Genomic DNA, 17,243 nt, shown 5'->3' on the forward strand with positions numbered 1-17,243 from the left:
AAGTATACCCACCGGCAAATAAGTATTAAAACTTTGGAAGAATTAACTTCTGTGGTTTTTGCATATAAGTTGACTCAATTTTAGCAGCTCAGGATGAAAAGTGCTGAAAATTCTTGTTTTATTGTGCTCATTGTACAGCTAATTAGAATTTTCCTGTCAGAGAGGTAATATTATATAAATAACACTTTCTAGACGAGCACAAATAGCTGCATTTTTCATCTGCAAAACGAAATATATGATGCCAAACACACTGTGATGTGGGAGCCACAAAAATCAAAAATGAGTGTGCTTTGGATCGTGATGTGGGCTTGAAATAGATCCAAGAAAAATATGGCCAAAAAAATATGCCCTTGCTGGGTCAACCTGAATGCTGTTGTCACAAATGTCTGCCATCTTGTGACTGCATGAGCTCTCTCAGCAAGCTCAGTGCTCCATGGTTAGCATCAAAAGAGAAGACAAGACATATGGAATTTTATGCAAAACCCATGTTTAGGAGGAGATCAGGAGCATGCCTCATGCACATATATTTCTTGCTGTATCCTCCAGTCTCTGGAATGCAGAACCTATGTATGAGCATGCTTCTCCACACACACACCCATTTTTGGAGCTAACCATGGTGCAGCTTTGCATTTGTACTAGTATTAAAGCTAACACTCATTAGTTGTAATCTAAGGTTGTAAACTTGCTTTAAACTCTGCCTATAGACTGGTTTAAAGCTAAGTTTCCCAGTCTGAGCTTTGTGAAGCACACAAAGAACCTTAGTGAGATTCACAAAAGTAAGTGAGGGATGAAAGTAAGCTGGTACTAGCCAGTATAGAGAACCAGGAAAAAGAAATCAGACCTTTTATTTTCTGCTTCAAACCTTCTATCCCCCTAGAGACAGAGTGTATTGGCAAGCTACTGCCACCCCAGGGTAATTCATAGATGAATTCACATGGGAAGGAGAAGGGAATGTGCAACCCCACAACACACTCCCAAATCTCCTTATTATAGCTAGGTGATTGCCTGTATCCAGGACTTTTTTTCTGGGAAAAGAGGTGGTGGAACTCAGTGGGCTGCCGTCGGCGAAAATAGTCACATGGCTGGTGGCCCCGCCCCCTGATCTCCAGACAGAGGGGAGTTTAGATTGCCCTCCGCGCCACTCGGCGGCGCGGAGAGCAATCTAAACTCCCCTCTGTCTGGAGATCAGGGGGCGGGGCCACCGGCCATGTGACCATTTTCAAGAGGTTCCAGAACTCCGTTCCACCATGTTCCTGTTGAAAAAAAGCCCTGCCTATATCTAATTCTGTTATCAGTTTCATAGCTAATTTTCACATCTGCTTCTCGATACCTTCTCAGATGAACATCTGAATGATTCCAACTAAAAACGTTATGGTTGTTGTGGGTTTTCCGGGCTGTATTGCCGTGGTCTTGGCATTGTAGTTCCTGACGTTTCGCCAGCAGCTGTGGCTGGCATCTTCAGAGGTGTAGCACCAAAAGACAGAGATCTCTCAGTCTCTCAGTTGGACACTGAGAGATCTCTGTCTTTTGGTGCTACACCTCTGAAGATGCCAGCCACAGCTGCTGGCGAAACGTCAGGAACTACAATGCCAAGACCACGGCAATACAGCCCGGAAAACCCACAACAACCATCGTTCTCCGGCCGTGAAAGCCTTCGACAATACATAAAAACGTTGTTTCAGGTGGAACTTAGTATTTTAAAAGACCTCTGTGGTATGTGGCCTTTAGCCATTAGATTTGTTTGAATTCATACTCAGTCTCTCTAATATGATTGTGAAGAACTGTTTTATACTGGTGTATCTTTTGGACTGTGTTTGTTTTAATAACCATGATACACTGTGAAGCGATTGGGGGGTTATGAAGTAAGGTTGCCAACTCTGTGCAGAGCAATTCCTGGAGGTAAAGAGTTTTCTCAGAAATCCCAGATTTGAAACTGAAATGGAAATTTTCTCCATGCACACCCCTAATAATTATTAACACAAATCAAAGTGGGGGTAGCTTTAATCTCCTGGTATAGAAACAGGTCTTCGCTGAATATAAACTAACCAGAGCCTTTGAAACAGTCCTCGCTGGGGCCTTTTGTGATTTGTGATACCATTGTAGATAAAGGATGCGGGTCTGATTGGGCTGTTTTGCTCAGAGCTTTTGTAGCTGCTCCTTTTTAATGGAGGCACTCTGTGGCCTTGAGACTGTAGTTTGGTCAGGGGCCAGCTCATTTCTAATCCAAATCATGCGCTTCTGCAGCCAAATTTGTGCTCAGAATCTATTAAAGTATCAGTTACCTGAGTCTGTTGTTTTGTCTGCAGCAAAGCTGGAATCCAGCAGAACAGTCTGCCCAGTCAAACTAGCCATGAGGTCATTTCCCCTTAACTTCTCTCTGAAGTCTGCCTTATCACTCTGCCACCACCAGACTGGAGACAAAAGTGCCTCCTATTATGGTAAGCAAGCAATTTTGGAAACTTGTTAATTCCACAAACAAGGCCAGCTTTATGAAAGGGAATGCATGGATACAAATCGACATCAAACACAGAAGCACTCCTAAATTTGGCGCAGTGGGGGGGTTGATTTCAGCCTGTCTGAATATTTTCAAAAATGGACTTGAATGCTGGTCTGTTTTTAGCAAAAATAAAAAAAAATCAAAGGTAGATTTCAGCATGAAGCTGCTGATTTGGAATTAATATGCAGGTTTGACATTATTGCGTTTAGGCTCATTGAAGACTAATAATGGTCAGCTCTCTACAGAAAATAATTCCCTGTATAGAAATTTATGTATTCTATTCATCTTTCCTTGCCAATTTATCACCAGCTGGGAGTAGTCCACATATCCTATCCTGATCCTATATTTTTTGAACAGCGGAATTTAAGTTTTGAACAGCAACACTTAGAGACCAAGAAGATTAACAGAATATAAGGTTCAACAGTCAATGCTCCCTTCTTTGACTACCTGAAACTCTATTGCTGGACTGGCTCTTGTTTCATCTGCAATCTGCTAACCAATATAACACATCTACAACCTGGATTCTTCCGTCTTCTGGCTTCTCTTATAATAATAATCCCACATTCCTCTTACCCTTTGCCTGTTTGTACCTATATGTATATACAAAATAGCAAATGAATGTTACATTTCATTTATATAGTGGGTGCTGGCTGATGCCAAAATTAAATTGGTAGCCTTGAAGTGCTGCAAGACTCTTGTCATCTAATATTGAAGAAGAATACTGGAAGAAAGAAGAAATACCTGAAATTGAAGAATGGACAAGGAAATTGTTGTACATGGCTGAAATGGACAAGTTAACAAGAAATTTGGAAGCTCAAGATCTGAATATGTGTTTGGAAGATTGGAAAAAACTAAAAAAATATATGGAAAAGAGATGGGATGTTAAGGGACAATTATGGTCTTTTGAAGGGTTTTAAAGATATTAAGTAAGATAAGATTTAGTTAAGATCTTTACCAGTAACAAGATAAGAACAACTATAGTATAGAAATAATGTGATAATAATAATGGGGGGTTGGAGTGCTGTTGGAAGTTAATAAGGAAAAGGGGGAGGGGAGGGGTGGGGAAATATATCTGTGGGAAATAAAATGAACTGTACATGTGTTTTAATCCGATTGTATTGACCCATCCAATAAAAAACTATTTTACAAGACTCTTGTCATCTAGACATGATGGATAGTATGTGTGATTAACAGTGCAATCCTAAGCAGAGTTACTCCAGTCTAAGCCCATTGAAATCAATCGGCTTAGACTGGTGTAACTCTGCTAAGGATTGCACTGAAAGTCCTTTATGTCATATAATTGTTTCATGTGTATTCCAAATAAAGTCCCATTTTATATATATTTAGGTTACAGAATAAATATTTTCAGGAATAATGACTGAGGGAAATCTTGAATCAGCATCAGGGTAACAGCATTGTTCCTTTTCTTTGCTCTGCACATCAATCATTTTATGGTATTTGCAGAGAAGACACACAGCTGCTGTTGTCTAAGAATGTATATTTGGATATTAACCAATCAAAATGAACAACTTATTTTCATTAATAAAGTTCTTACAACTATGATGATTTGAGAAAATAATGCTAGCAATCTAAATGCTATTCTAGCACCTGACTGTCTAGCTAGGAGTTTACAAAGGCCAATGGTTGGTGGAGTGAGAAGAGAAAAAGCAGACAATTTAATTGATAAGGATGTTTTCCAGCCCACAGATTGTCCTATTGAAAAGGATTGTGCCAACTGCTCTGTCTTTTTTAACTATTCTCATCTAAATACGAATCATTTCTGCCATTCTTGCTTATATAGAGATAAAGCCAGACAGGGATTCTAAGGTGTGGCGAAAGTAATTGGAACACACTTTTGAAGGCATTTGTTTTCAGGCAAAGAATAACCCTTTATAGACATTCTGGGGAGACGGGCTAATGAAACCATGAGGAGAGCATGGGAGAATGCAGACCCGAAACAGACATGACGAGTTACCTCAATTCAACCTGGGTTTCCTTGCCTCAAGGTTTGACAGGAAGTATAGGCGTCCTTGCAGGTGCATCACTGCATTTCTCCTTCCCCTGCTTGCGTGGCCCAGAGCTACATAGCCGCACATGCTCTGCCTCCCCCCCCCGTCGCACTGAGCATCATTTCATCTCCCCCCTCCCTCATCTGGCCCAGTCCCCACAGTTCTGGGCTGCGCAGCTTCTGGTGGGGGCCGGGTGAGTGAGGGGGAGATGCAGCATGCTCCAGGAGCCTTTCCTCCCGCTCTCCCGGTGCAGCCCAGTGTCGCTCTGTGGGGGCTGGGCCAGGAGGGGCGGGGGAGATGAAGTGACGCTCAGTGCGACGGGGAGAAGCAACTCCACCCCCCTCGCCTGGCCCAGCCCCCACAGAGCGACACTGGGCTGCACCGGGAGAGCGGGAGGAAAGGCTCCCGGAGCATGCTGCATCTCCCCCTCACTCACCCAGCCCCCACCAGAAGCCACGCAGCCCAGAACTGTGGGGGCTGGGCCAGACGAGGGGGGGGAGATGAAGTGATGCTCAGTGCGATGGGGGGGAGGCAGAGCATGTGCAACTATGTAGCTCCGGGCCACGCAAGCAGGGGAAGGGGAAATGCAGCAATGCACCTGCAAGGACGCCAACACTTCCCGTCAAACCTTGAGGCAAGGAAACCCAGGTTGAATTGAGGTAACTCGTCACGTCTGTTTCAGCTGGCAGTCAGAGAGAAAACACCAGCTACATACATTCTAGAGCCTGAACGTGCACAACTATATAGGTGCACAAGCATATAGGTGCACAAGTATATAGCTTTCCCTGGTGATCAGGAATTCTGAAACTGTGGAGTTCCTAATAGTGCAGAGAACATAGTATGCACATTCATGTGTATTTCTGTAGACTCTATAAGGCATTATTATAAAGCACAAAATTGGGAGTTGCTACTGTAATCCTATACCCCACCTCCAAATACGCATTCATTATCCTTCCTTTCAAATGTCTGAAGAGGTTTTTAATATGTGCCTATATTCGTTCCTGCACACTAAAGTGTCTGTCAGTCTTCACCTTCAAGTACCCTCTTTTCTACATTCCTAGAGAGAAACACCTCTGCTGAGCCAAAGTTTAAGGTTGAGTACATATTAGCAACTCGAAGGTAAAAATCATTATAGGGATGTTTTAATTCTCTCTAACACAAGCTTTACAAAACAAGAAAATTGGGAGTCATCATCGTAATTTTCCAAAAGCTAAATGTCTTGAAGTACACAAAAGTGTCGCTAATGTACCTAAACAACAGTATTAACTCCCACCTCCAATGACCCCCATAGATAAACTCTACAGTTTTAATTAGTGCCTGTTAGCATTCGTGGTCCTAAAAAGAGAAAGTTTTTAGAAGACATTGATTATGATTATTGCACTGCAGGGCAGAGAAGAAACACAAGAAACAGTGGCCTAACGTAGATAATTTTAAGGAATGTGAATTGCAGAAGGAAAACATGTTTTAAAAGAAGGGGGCAAACAAGTATTTGGGAAACTAAAAAGGTAAAAGGCCATGACTGATGAATGAATATCGCAACCCAAATGGAGGCTTTCCTACTAGCAACAATCAAAGAAGTTTAACTTGCAGTTCTTTGAGCTGCTTTATACATGCATGACCCTTGATGGATGATGCCTGAATCATTAAGTGTTTGTTTGCATGCGTGAAGTTAATACGTTGCAAAGAAGCCTTCATTTGTTTAGCACCACCACACGGCAACTTTATCTTTGCATTGGGGTCTCAGGCCATCACCAGGACAAAAGGCCAGCAGGGAGCAGGACCACATCTAATTCAATCAAAATAACTGGATTAGAACAGGTATCTCAGGAAGAAACCTTATTTTTAATAAAAAAAAAAACCACAGTGATTATTCATTGTACCCTTAGGTACCAGTAGAACCAGCCTCATTAGCGTTTGCATTACCTAACCAAAAGAGGTTCTGTAAAGTAGTGGGTTCAGGCACCAGAGTGATTTCAGCATAGCTCTTTTTTTAGCAGGAACAACACTGAAAACACATGCAGCAAGCTGCAACTATATACCCACAATCCATCGCCAAAACACACCCCTAAATTCACATCAACCAATAGCAAACACCCGGCATTCAGAAACTCCATTAGCTAATCAGTAGTCCATAGGAGTATCCTGATTGGCCAGCTCAACAAGCCCAGCCAATCTGAGTGCAGCTGCAAGGAGCTTCTCTAACAAAGGGTCTTTGCTTGAAGCTCCCAGTACACAATACCTGATTGGCCGGCTCAGCAAGCATGGCCAATCTGAGAGCAGCTGCAAGGAGCTTCTCTAACAATGATCTTTGCTTGAAGCTCCCAGTACACTACACCCCTCCCCCCTAAGACAGGGTTGAACCCAGTTACAAACATATTCCTGCAGATGGAAGGATGGAGCACACACTCATTAAGAACAATACAGTCTATTACCATCTGTAGGTGCAAAAGAGTCTCTCTGGCCATCTGTGCCGGAGCTGATCCAGATGGCGACGTAACTTCTGGCTGTTGACCGTGACCACTCTGTAGGACACAGGTCTGGTTGCTTTTCCCACAGATGCTGGCACCCAAGCTGGGCCCTTGCCATAGCTATGGGCATAGACCAATTCTCCTGGCTGGAACACTCTCACCTCTCCCGTGGGTAGCTGTGGCTCCTCCAGTTATCAGACAAGAAACAATTCCCGTGTACTATAATGCCTCCACAATCAACAATAAAGCACGTAATATTATTTCCAGAATTATTTATTCACCAATATATAAGGGGTATATTAAACAACTTGTATTTCAAATTATCTCTCTTAGCACATTCAAGAACTGCACCACATATTGCACTCCCCCTTAACCTCAATCATATAGGCATTTCAGACGTCCTGTAATTATTCTATTAAAGTGTCACGTGCTCCAAGTGCTATAATTATTACAATTAAAGTGCATTTACTGGTCAGACATCCTATGACACTACTTTTCCTATACAGGGTTTAAATTGCCTTGTTCACAATTATAATATACAGACACAATATAGGTGCAGTCCAAGATTGACTCCAGACACTGTGGGTGTCACAGTTCATGGGTAGACCTATGTCCTTCCAATATACGTTGTAAACTCTGTGACTGAGTTCTCTAACGGACGGTCCAGATCCTTGTAAGGTCCGTTTCCAAAGTTCTTTTTCAAAGAGCACAGTAGCTGGAAAAACATACATAGTCATAAAGAATCCCTGAGTATCTAATGTTTACACTAACACATTCATGGTACAATATACTCACTCAGAGATTCTTGCAATTAACCTTCCATATCCCCTTCTAGTATTCCAATTACTTCCATCTGCATCTTGTTAGCTAGTAACCGTTTTATCCTCTGAATGTAATCCACGCCCCCATCATGTAGTTATTCTCTCTTAAAGAGATATTAGTCCCATAAGTAGTTATAAGAAACACGTATAGTCATTGGCTATATTCAAGCCATTAGGTATGAGAGTATTGAGTTTATATATCCAAAAAGTTTCTTTTTGGTGTAGTTCCCTAGTAGCAGTCATATATTCCCTCTTTCGAGTCTTGAACAGCACTGTGAATAGCATCTCCATGTCACTATGTTTTCTCTCCAAATAATGTTGGACCATGGGTGCCTCTAATACGTTATTCTTTATTCTGGACTGATGTTCACCAAGCCTTATTCTAATGGAGCGTGTGGTACTTCCTACATATAACAGACCACATGGGCATTTCAAAACATACACTACCCCCTCAGTGCCGCAGTTAACAAATTCATTTGTAGTCCTTAATCCTGACTGCTCCAAATCTTCTGTAGTCATTATTAGGGAGCATTGCTTACATCTCCCACATTTGTATACACCCCTCGGCAGTCCCATGTTCCTGGTACCAACATCATAATTTAAATCCGAATGTATAATCTGGTCTTTGATGTTCCGGGTCCTCCTGAAGGCTACCAGTGGGGGAGTCTCACAGCCTGGGATATCATTGACAAGCGGCCAGTATTTCAAAATTGCCCTGCGGATGGCATTTGCTTTCTCACTATAGTCAAGAACACCCACAATACGGTCTCTGGTCGTTCGTACCTTCGGTCTAAGTAATTCTTCTCTGGTCGTTTCGTCAGCACGTCGTCTTGCTTGTAGTAACACCCTATCTGGGTAGCCCCGTTGCTTCAATTGCTCTTGCAATATATTACTCTGGAGAACATAATCAGCAATACTAGTAGAATTTCTTTTTAGTCGCAGGAATTGTCCAAAGGGTAAGTTGGCCCTTAGATGTCCGGGGTGAAAGGATCTATAATGGAGTAATGAATTTTTGTCTGTTTGTTTCCTAAAAGGTCTTACCGCCAGGGTCCCATCCTCCCCCTTATACACTGTCACATCCAGATAATTCACAGACTCCCTACTTGTGCTCCAGGTGAACTTTATATTGGGATGTATACTGTTCATCCATTCCCCCAATTCTTGGATGTTGACATTTTCATTTGTCACTAGGAAGAGATCGTCAATAAAACGAACAAATATGATGATGTCCTTCCAAAATGGATTAGTTACAGGATTACAAAAATAGTCCCTTTCCAGCCGTCCCATAAATAGATTCGCTATACATGGTGCTGCAGAGCATCCCATCGCGACCCCTCGAAGCTGAATGAAAAACTGGTCTTCTACTCTAAAGTAGTTGTTTTCTAGTATTATTTCCAAAAGTGATGTCAGAAAGAAAGTGGGTGGGCGCAAACACTCTCTTTGATCTAAAGTTTCCATTACCACTAGGCGTGCCTCTTCATGTGGAATATTAGTATACAGTGAGGCAACGTCCAGTGTTGCTAATATCGCCCCTGTTGGTAATTTGAAGCCTTCAAACTTCTTGACAAAGTCCCCCGTGTCCAGTAAAAAAGTCGGTAGTTTTCTTACAGAATCCTGGAGAAAAAAATCCAGATATTTAGACAATGGTTCCAGGATAGAGTTACTTCCCGATATAATTGGGCGGCCCGGAGGGGGAAAACCTTCTTTATGGATTTTAGGCAATATGTACATTACTGGTGTCCTGGGAGACAAATTAATTAAGCCTTTATGTTCCCGATCTGTAATATGTCCCAATGCTAAAGCTTCATCCACGGTTACCTTGATTAAAAAACCGATCTTCTTCACAGGATCATTGGGGATTGGTTTGTAGTCCAATTCATTATTCAATTGTCTCCTCACTTCCATCATATAATCTTTTTTATCCATCACCACTATTGCACCTCCCTTATCAGCCTCTTTTATTATGATGGAACGATCAGATCGCAAATCCTTTAAAGCCATCCTCTCCCCCTTCGGTAGGTTGTTGTATCCAATACCTTCCCGGGCTTCTATATTGTCAATTTCCTTCAATAACATCTTCTCAAAAGTCTGGACACAGTGGTTATTGACAACGGGATTATATGAGGAGCGTGTGAAGATGCCCATTTCCTTTCTCTTAAATGTTGTACCTCCAAAAACAATTTTCAATTTAATTTGTCTTATTAGTTTAAAGACGTCTATCCTAGTTTGGAAATCATTATACCTGGGAAACGTTTTTTACGAGGGGGCCGGCACAACAGAGGAAGACGGACCTGACACCAACAAGGGAAACTGACCTAGTGGTTAATCTCTCAAGCAGAACTCTTTCGGACTTAGAAAAAGTGGCCTTAAATAAAGGCCTCGGGTTTGTGCCAACTCCCAGGTATAATGATTTCCAAACTAGGATAGACGTCTTTAAACTAATAAGACAAATTAAATTGAAAATTGTTTTTGGAGGTACAACATTTAAGAGAAAGGAAATGGGCATCTTCACACGCTCCTCATATAATCCCGTTGTCAATAACCACTGTGTCCAGACTTTTGAGAAGATGTTATTGAAGGAAATTGACAATATAGAAGCCCGGGAAGGTATTGGATACAACAACCTACCGAAGGGGGAGAGGATGGCTTTAAAGGATTTGCGATCTGATCGTTCCATCATAATAAAAGAGGCTGATAAGGGAGGTGCAATAGTGGTGATGGATAAAAAAGATTATATGATGGAAGTGAGGAGACAATTGAATAATGAATTGGACTACAAACCAATCCCCAATGATCCTGTGAAGAAGATCGGTTTTTTAATCAAGGTAACCGTGGATGAAGCTTTAGCATTGGGACATATTACAGATCGGGAACATAAAGGCTTAATTAATTTGTCTCCCAGGACACCAGTAATGTACATATTGCCTAAAATCCATAAAGAAGGTTTTCCCCCTCCGGGCCGCCCAATTATATCGGGAAGTAACTCTATCCTGGAACCATTGTCTAAATATCTGGATTTTTTTCTCCAGGATTCTGTAAGAAAACTACCGACTTTTTTACTGGACACGGGGGACTTTGTCAAGAAGTTTGAAGGCTTCAAATTACCAACAGGGGCGATATTAGCAACACTGGACGTTGCCTCACTGTATACTAATATTCCACATGAAGAGGCACGCCTAGTGGTAATGGAAACTTTAGATCAAAGAGAGTGTTTGCGCCCACCCACTTTCTTTCTGACATCACTTTTGGAAATAATACTAGAAAACAACTACTTTAGAGTAGAAGACCAGTTTTTCATTCAGCTTCGAGGGGTCGCGATGGGATGCTCTGCAGCACCATGTATAGCGAATCTATTTATGGGACGGCTGGAAAGGGACTATTTTTGTAATCCTGTAACTAATCCATTTTGGAAGGACATCATCATATTTGTTCGTTTTATTGACGATCTCTTCCTAGTGACAAATGAAAATGTCAACATCCAAGAATTGGGGGAATGGATGAACAGTATACATCCCAATATAAAGTTCACCTGGAGCACAAGTAGGGAGTCTGTGAATTATCTGGATGTGACAGTGTATAAGGGGGAGGATGGGACCCTGGCGGTAAGACCTTTTAGGAAACAAACAGACAAAAATTCATTACTCCATTATAGATCCTTTCACCCCGGACATCTAAGGGCCAACTTACCCTTTGGACAATTCCTGCGACTAAAAAGAAATTCTACTAGTATTGCTGATTATGTTCTCCAGAGTAATATATTGCAAGAGCAATTGAAGCAACGGGGCTACCCAGATAGGGTGTTACTACAAGCAAGACGACGTGCTGACGAAACGACCAGAGAAGAATTACTTAGACCGAAGGTACGAACGACCAGAGACCGTATTGTGGGTGTTCTTGACTATAGTGAGAAAGCAAATGCCATCCGCAGGGCAATTTTGAAATACTGGCCGCTTGTCAATGATATCCCAGGCTGTGAGACTCCCCCACTGGTAGCCTTCAGGAGGACCCGGAACATCAAAGACCAGATTATACATTCGGATTTAAATTATGATGTTGGTACCAGGAACATGGGACTGCCGAGGGGTGTATACAAATGTGGGAGATGTAAGCAATGCTCCCTAATAATGACTACAGAAGATTTGGAGCAGTCAGGATTAAGGACTACAAATGAATTTGTTAACTGCGGCACTGAGGGGGTAGTGTATGTTTTGAAATGCCCATGTGGTCTGTTATATGTAGGAAGTACCACACGCTCCATTAGAATAAGGCTTGGTGAACATCAGTCCAGAATAAAGAATAACGTATTAGAGGCACCCATGGTCCAACATTATTTGGAGAGAAAACATAGTGACATGGAGATGCTATTCACAGTGCTGTTCAAGACTCGAAAGAGGGAATATATGACTGCTACTAGGGAACTACACCAAAAAGAAACTTTTTGGATATATAAACTCAATACTCTCATACCTAATGGCTTGAATATAGCCAATGACTATACGTGTTTCTTATAACTACTTATGGGACTAATATCTCTTTAAGAGAGAATAACTACATGATGGGGGCGTGGATTACATTCAGAGGATAAAACGGTTACTAGCTAACAAGATGCAGATGGAAGTAATTGGAATACTAGAAGGGGATATGGAAGGTTAATTGCAAGAATCTCTGAGTGAGTATATTGTACCATGAATGTGTTAGTGTAAACATTAGATACTCAGGGATTCTTTATGACTATGTATGTTTTTCCAGCTACTGTGCTCTTTGAAAAAGAACTTTGGAAACGGACCTTACAAGGATCTGGACCGTCCGTTAGAGAACTCAGTCACAGAGTTTACAACGTATATTGGAAGGACATAGGTCTACCCATGAACTGTGACACCCACAGTGTCTGGAGTCAATCTTGGACTGCACCTATATTGTGTCTGTATATTATAATTGTGAACAAGGCAATTTAAACCCTGTATAGGAAAAGTAGTGTCATAGGATGTCTGACCAGTAAATGCACTTTAATTGTAATAATTATAGCACTTGGAGCACGTGACACTTTAATAGAATAATTACAGGACGTCTGAAATGCCTATATGATTGAGGTTAAGGGGGAGTGCAATATGTGGTGCAGTTCTTGAATGTGCTAAGAGAGATAATTTGAAATACAAGTTGTTTAATATACCCCTTATATATTGGTGAATAAATAATTCTGGAAATAATATTACGTGCTTTATTGTTGATTGTGGAGGCATTATAGTACACGGGAATTGTTTCTTGTCTGATAGCAGTATTACCGTGTTGCTCTATATTTTGGGTGGCTCCTCCAGTGACAGGTCTGGATGCAGCCTGTCGAGTGTGGTGGTGAGCCTTCTGTGCATCAGAAGCTCCGCTGGCCTGCACCCTGTGGTGGAGTGGGGCATGACGTGCTGCTGTAGTAAGAAAGCAGCCAATCGAGCATGCCAATCTCCCTGGGTGATCCGGCAGAGTCTGCCCTTTGTCGTCCTTACCATTCACTCTGCCTGCTCGTTGGTTGAAGAGTGAAATGGAGCAGACATGGTGTGTCAGATGACATTGTCAGCCAGGAATCGCTGGAACCCCACTGCTGTGAACTGGGTCCCGTTGTCAGACACGATAGTGTCTGGGAGTCCATGCATTGAGAAGAAGCAACGGAGTGCACAAATGAGAATGGAGGTGGATATGGCGGATACTGGAACCACCTCCAGCCACTTGGAGAAAGAGTCCACCATGATCAGGAACATCTGTCCTTGAAAGGGCCTGGCAAAGTCTATGTGGAGTCAGGACCATAGCGCACGCACCGACTCCCATGGGTGTACTGGAGCTTGAGCTGGGGATGGATGAGACTCCTGGCATGGCTGGCAGGTATGGACCCACTATTCAATTGCTTTGTCCATGCCAGGCCACCAGACATAGCTGTGGGCAAGTGCCTTCATGCGCATGATGCCCAGGTGGCTGATGACTAGCAGTGCCTTGAGAACTTGCTGCCACAACTTGGGTGGAATAATGACTCAGTTCCCCCACAGCAGGCAGCCCTTGTGTACGGATAATTCGTGTTGCCTGGAGCTGAACGGCTGGAACTCCTCGGCCATGCAGCCCTCCGTCCACCCCCTCCACACCCAGTTGAGAACATGGGCCAGGGTGCAGTCCTGGGTGGATTGCGCAGTAATGTCGGAGACACAGATTGCCAGACAAGGTAGGTCTTTGAGCAGCAGGATGTGGTGGGCCAATGAAGGATCGGCCGCAGTGTCTGGCAGTGGAAGGTGGCTGAGGGCATCAGTGTGGCCTAACGCCTTGCCTGGACAATACTGCAGGTCATAGGAGTAGGCAGACAGGAACACAGTCCAGCAGAGCATCCGAGGCGACAGGATCTGCGGTTTCTGTCAGTCCGGTGTGAAGAGGCCCAGCAGCGGCTTGTGGTCAGTGGCGATGATGAAGTTCTGGACGTACAGGTAGTCGTGGAACTTCTTGACTCCCGCGACAATGGCCAGCACCTCTTTGTCAATCTGGGTGTAGTTGCGCTCTGCAGATGACAGTGTCTTGGAGAAATAGGCAATAGGGGCCTCCTGCCCGCTGGGCATCCTGTGGTTGAAGATGGCCCCGATGCCATATGGCAAGGCATCACATGCGAGGATGAGGGGCTTCCTCTCATCAAAGTGCATCAGGACACTTTCCGACGATGAGAGGTCCTTCACATTGGTGAATGCTTCAGCTTCTTTCCGGCCCCAGGCCCAGGGGGTGGAAGACTCCAGGATGCAATGCAAAGGCTCCATGACCGATGCCTTGTGTGGCAAGAAGGCGTAGTAGAAGTTTAGGAGGTCCAAGAAGGACTGCAGCTACTTAGACTCGGGAGCATGCACTTTGGCTGGGGCTGGGTGGATGCTGGCCACATCTATGAAGAACCCCAGGAACTCGACTTGTGGAACTCCGAACTGACACTTCTCCCACTTGACCTTCAGGCCCGCATCCTGGAGCTTGTTGAGGACGGTCTGTAGTCGCTCAGCCAGTTCACTCTCAGAGCCTCTGGTGATCAGGACATCATCAAAATATGGAATGACGCCTGAGATTCCACAGAGCAGACCTTCCATGATGCTCTGGAAGATTCCTAGGGATACGTTGACACCGAACTGCAGGTGCTTGACTTTGAACACATCCCTGTGAGTCTCGATTATCTATGTTTCTGCTGTGGCATCATAGGCCAGCAGTTGCTGATAGGCCTGGGCAAGATTGAGTTTAGCAAAGACCTTCCCACCCTTCAGCAATGCCAGAAGGTGGCTCATAACTGGCACTGGGTAAGCGTGTTGCTGCAGTGCCTTGTTCGCTGTGCATTTGTAGTCTGCACAGATTCTGACCGCTCCATTGGGCTTGAGCGGTGTGACTATCAGCATTTCCCATTTCACGTGGGAAACCAGCTCCAGGACTCCCTGCTCGATCAGCCGGTCCAGTTCCTTATCTATCTTCAGCTTAAGAGCGAAGGGAACTCAGCGGGGCTTCAGGTGGATGGAAGCCATGGCTGGGTTGAGGTCGAAGGAGACTGGCGAGCTGGCGTACTTCCCCAGGGAGCCATGGAACATGTCAGGGAACTCCCTGCAGTTGGATGCGATGTCAACGTGGCTGATCTGCTGGATGCCAGTCACTAGAATGCCCAATGGTCAAAACTATTCCAGGCCAAGCAAGTTCAGTTGGTGGCCCTGGACAACCGCCAATCGAAGTGGGCCATTAAAGTCCTTATAGGCCACCTGGAACATGCCAATGCCCAAAACTGGCACTTGGCGGCCCTGGAAGTCCTTGAGGAGCAAATCGAATGGTTCGAGGCAGTAGCTGGCCGACTTGAGGCAGATGCGCTGGAATGTGCTGGAGGAGACGATGGACAGTACAGACTCGGAGTCGACTTCCTTCTCACAGGGAATGTTTTGTATCCTCACTGTCACCTTGATCTTGGCACATGTTGGTGGCTGCAGCGATAGGATGGGAATGCCATCAGTCTTGGTTGGCATGGTGGGGCATAAAGAGAGAGTTTGGCAGTTTTCCTGGCGGGCGTACATCCTCCTGGGGACCAGCAGTGACTTGTGTTGCGAGCTTGGCGATGCATCATGGGGCTGACCAGAGCAGCAGGCCCGGGTGATGTGATGCATTTTTCCACAGTTCCAGCATTGTGCTTCCCTGAACCGACATGTCTTCCTCTGGTGGGACCCTCCACAGCTGGTGCAAGGGACCCCCTGGAACGACTATGTCCCCTTTTGCTTCCAGCTGGTGACCTCTGTGCACAACACCTCCTTGTCGTCCTCATCTGTAGAGAAGTCCTCGATGCACCCCTGGTGGATGACTTCAGTCTTGTGGGAATGAGGGGGGCTGTGCGTCTGCCAGACCTCCTTCATTGACTGCTCTGTGGCTTCTGCAGCGAGGGCCTCCTCATACGCTGTCATGAAGTCCAGGTTCCTCTTTGTGAAGGGCCGTCTCTGGAGCTTCTCATCCCAGAGACCGCACACCAAGTGATCGCAGAGGGCCTCGTTGAGGTTGGAAAACTCACATAGCTGTGCAACCTTCCTCAGCACAGTAACGAAGGCGGCAATTGTTTCAACCAGAGCCTGGTCCCACTTGGAGAAGGCGTGATAACATGTGATTCTGGAAGGCTGTGGCAAGAAGTAGTCTTGTAGCTTGGGCTTAATCGCTGTGAAGGACACCAAGTCAAGAACTTCCAGTGCCACGAGGGCACAGGCAATCTCGAAGGTGGATGGCCCGCAGACACTGAGGAATGTGGCCTTGGCGTGTTCAGCATTGGTGATCTCGTTTGCCGCGAGGTGGAACTGAAATCGGGAGACATACGAGTCCCAGTCCTCGGTAGCAGTGTCAAACAGCTCGAAATGGCCCTTGGCAGCCATTCTGACTGCTACACTGGAGTGTCCGAGTGAATGGGTGCTGGTTGGCCGAGGTGACAATTCCTCGCTGGCAAGTGATTCAGCTCTGTTTCTTTGGGCTGCCTACCCAAGCATATGGACAGTGGCCAGCTCTAGTCTTGGGGCTGCCTACCCAGGCATGAGGCCAGTGGTTCAGCTCTGGTCTTGGAGCTGCCTACCCAAGCATAATCCCATTCTTGTCGCCAGTGTAAAGTAGTGGGTTCAAATGCCAGAGTGATTTCAGCATAGGTCTTTTATTGGCAGGAACACCAGTGAAAACACATGCAGCAAGCCGCAACTATATTCCCACAACCCATTGCCAAAACACACCCCCAAATTCACATCAACCAATAGCAAACACCCAGCATTCAGAAACCCCATTCCTGTTTTGGTCTAAGTTATCAAAATAGTCTCAATTTGTGCTGTTTGGGCTGCCTGCCAAAGCCCCAGTTCACTGATCAGCCCAGCATTGCCCCCAAGCACCCCATCCTTGCCTGGAACGATCTGGTCTTTTACTTATTTAGAATTGTTCCCAGGACCCACTGACA

The sequence above is a fragment of the Eublepharis macularius genome, chromosome 11, assembly GCF_028583425.1.
Source record: "Eublepharis macularius isolate TG4126 chromosome 11, MPM_Emac_v1.0, whole genome shotgun sequence".
In the NCBI taxonomy this organism is placed as follows: domain Eukaryota; kingdom Metazoa; phylum Chordata; class Lepidosauria; order Squamata; family Eublepharidae; genus Eublepharis; species Eublepharis macularius.